Source organism: Silene latifolia, chromosome 4 (assembly GCF_048544455.1).
Source record: "Silene latifolia isolate original U9 population chromosome 4, ASM4854445v1, whole genome shotgun sequence".
NCBI classification, from domain to species: Eukaryota; Viridiplantae; Streptophyta; class Magnoliopsida; order Caryophyllales; family Caryophyllaceae; genus Silene; species Silene latifolia.
This window is the reverse complement of record NC_133529.1, coordinates 89,896,717-89,900,199: the sequence shown is the minus strand read 5'-3', so window position 1 is coordinate 89,900,199 and position 3,483 is coordinate 89,896,717. Positions and strand designations below refer to the sequence as shown.

The 3,483-nt window shown below is 38.8% G+C and overlaps 1 non-coding gene across 1 annotated transcript; it reads right to left on the bottom strand.

The window, feature by feature from the left end:
• Positions 1–2,768: 2,768 nt before the first annotated feature.
• On the bottom strand, positions 2,769–2,875 carry LOC141654258 (small nucleolar RNA R71). The gene has a single exon (XR_012547820.1). It is a non-coding gene; the product is annotated as a small nucleolar RNA R71 (small nucleolar RNA).
• Positions 2,876–3,483: the final 608 nt, after the last annotated feature.

The following is a 3,483-nucleotide window of genomic DNA, read 5'->3' as shown; positions in this document are numbered from 1 at the left end:
AGTACTGGGATAGCTGGGATTGCCACGACATGATGATAGGAGTCTTCCGCTGTAGCTTATTAGTTTATTTTCATTTCAGTTAGAACAGTCAGTTTGAGAACATGTATTACACTTTTGGTTTGGTTTTGAGAATTGTAACTCTTCACTAAGTATTTATATTTAAACGTTGTTTCTTCATTGTTTATTTGATTATCATTGCCTCGGGTAACCGAGATGGTAATATCTTCATACTTGAGTGGTCCTGGTAAGGCACTTGGAGTATGTGGGTGTTACAAATGGTATCAGAGCGACGATCCTGAAACCTTGATGCGACCATAATTGGCGCATATTTAGCCCCCGAATTACCATTGTTTCTATGCTTTTTAGTGCTTATTTGGGTCATTTCTTATCTTTAGTTCTTTGTTTTGCATATTCTTTGAGATTTTGATCCCTTGGTAGGAAAGGAGTAAGAATCTTGCATTTTCATGGCAAAACAAGGCTAAATGGATCATATTCAATGACCAAGCATCAAGGAGAGACAAGACTAGAAGGCCTTTGTACATAGCTAAGTAGAAGATCATTGTTGAGAAAGGATCCTTGAGTCCCCAAGGAAATCCCCAAGGATTCTATGAAGAAAAGGGAAGAAAAGAAGAAGGAATGACGCTGTAGAAGAATCCGAACGGATCATCCATAATCCGTCCGTCCGCCCACTCAATCCGAGCGTCCTTACCCAGATCCGCTCGGATCCCCAGTGCCCATCCGAGCGTCTTACGCCTTGATCCGCTCGGATCGTCCATGCCCCATCCGTCCGTCTCGACCTCCATCCGCTCGGATCACAAAGACAAAGATGGTTTCGTCCTTCAAGTTACAAAATGGAGACGCCCTTCTCTCATTGAATACCGAGTCTCCTTGCTCAACTTAAAAAGTGTAATTACTAGTTTAGCCCTTAGTTAACCCTAATGCATCCTCCCTAATTTTCACTATAAATACCCCATTAGTCTAATTAGAGGAGCATGTTCTTCTAATCAATAATTAGAGTAGTTAATATCAATCAAATCTCTCTTCAATATTGTAATCAAATATTAATCAAGTTTTAATCCAAGTTTTAGTTCCTTAATCTCTCTCTTGTTCTTACTTTATTTTGGGTAATTGAAGATCATTTGGGTTATTATTGGGAGATTGACAACCTCTCAATCTAGGATTCAAGTACTTCTATTATTCTTGCTTTATTATTGGAATCATTAGTAGGTATAATCTCTTAATCCCTTTTTAATTATTGCTAATTACTTTCATTTATTCATCATGTTTCATTATGTTAGTATGATTGACAACCTTTCTAGCATGATCAATATGATAATGAGTGAGTAGTCTCTTAGCTAGGGTTTAATGGGTGATTAAGGGAAACCAACATGGGGATGATTCATGCTTAAATCAATATGCTTTCATATCTTATTTGCTTGCTTGTTTTGATCTTAATACATGCACATGTTATGTTTGATGAAATGCTAAGCCTATGAATCCTTGCATTTATTATCATCTACTATCTCTTCAACTTGACTTGTAAGACATAACCCAACTCGAGTCTTGTTAGATCATGCATGTGTTAAGTAGGAAAGATTAAGTCGACTTGTAGGTGTTGTACAATCCAAGAGATTCGGCTCCGGGACCCAAACTTTCCTAGGATTGTAAGATATAACCCAACTCAATCCATCACAACAATAATTGCTTGCTTATAATTTGAGAACATGTTTGTATGATCATATCCCATGAATCCCCTATGAACCCATGACACCCTAGTGCTTTTAATCAATTGTTTACACCCTTATTCTATTTACCTTGTTAGTTTATTTTCATTGCTATTTTAGTTTAGTAACCTTCTACATCAACCCAACTTGTGACACCCCTTGACACCGCTAGTAGCAATAGAAATCTTCGTTTTCAATACCCGTCCCTTGGGATCCGACCTTTACTTGCCTCTTTACTAATTTGTAGAGTTGTTTGTGAAGTATAAATTGTGTTTTGTATCGACCATTGACCAACGACCACAATTGCTTAATTTGTGAACTAAATGGCTCCGATCAAAAATGGCGCCGTTCTTGGGACGGTGTTTAATTGATTTAAGATTTCTTTTGTTATTTTTAGTTGTGTCTTTTTCACCTTGGGGAAGTAAAACTCCTCAAGGTTTGTTCTAATTGTTTTCTAGTTGTTTGATATTTTGCATGTCTAGAAGGTTACAAAGAGATTTGTTACCTTTTGACCGTGAAATCGAAAGAACCTTGACGAATAATAGGAGACTTGTTAGGAGGAATTTGGGAGGTGTTGGTGAAGTTGTCCAACCCACAAGTGAGTTTGTCAATCCTTTCGCAATAGAAGGAGAAGAGAACCCATTAAACAATACCACACAAAATCCACCTACAATGCCTAAATTTTCGTCTCACTCTATACCCACCGAGGAGGATCTACCAAACGGTACTCCTACCCCACAACATCTTACCGGAAACTTTATTGCCAAGTCCGCCTTCATCCAACTAGTTGAGAGGAGCCAATTCGGGGGCATGCCAAGTGAGGACCCTCATTCTCATATGGAAACATTTTGTGATTATTGTGAAGCTATCTCTCAAACGGGCGTGACTCAAGACCAAATTAGATGGGTCTTATTTCCTTTTTCGTTAATCGGCACCGCAAAGCAATGGTTGAAGGGCCTTGATAAGGCCACTCTTGGAATAGATTCTTGGAAGAAGTTAGCTCTCGCTTTCTACAAAAAATTCTACCCACCGGAAAAGACTAATATGCTAAGAGCTCAAATTACGGGTTTTAAGCAAAGGGATGAAGAATCTTTGTATGAAGCTTGGGAGCGGTTCAAAGGTATTTGTCGCTCATGTCCTCACCATGGACTTAGCGAATGGTTTTTAGTGCAACAATTTTGGAATGGTTTATATGAAGATTCAAGGAACATTCTCAATATGGGATCAAATGGAATGTTCACCGAAGTTGATGACAATCAAACATGGAACAAGATTGAGGAAATGGCGGTCCATAATTCGCAATATAGTAGGCCTCGCAAGGCTACTAGAGGAAAGTATGAAGTGGACACCGTTACTCAATTGGGTGCTCAACTTAGTGCTCACATTGACACTATCAACTTGAAGTTTGAACAAGCTATGGCTAGACTTGAGGAAAGCTCAAAATCATCAAAGCATCATGTCAATGCCTTGACGGCATCCTCATCAATCCCAAGCGGGATATGTGAGAATTGTGGAACCTTAGGTCATGATCAAAGTGAATGTAGGGGAACAACCGAGCAAGTCAATGCTTTCCAAGCTTACAAAAGCGGTACCCCTTATTCAAATTTTTACAATGAAAACACCAAGTTCCATCCAAATCTCTCATACAAGAGCCAAAATGTCCAAAACCCTCAACCAACATACACTCCACCACCCATGAGAAATCAAAATCAAAGACCCTTTTTCAATCAAAACCAAGGTTATCAAAATCAAAATCCAT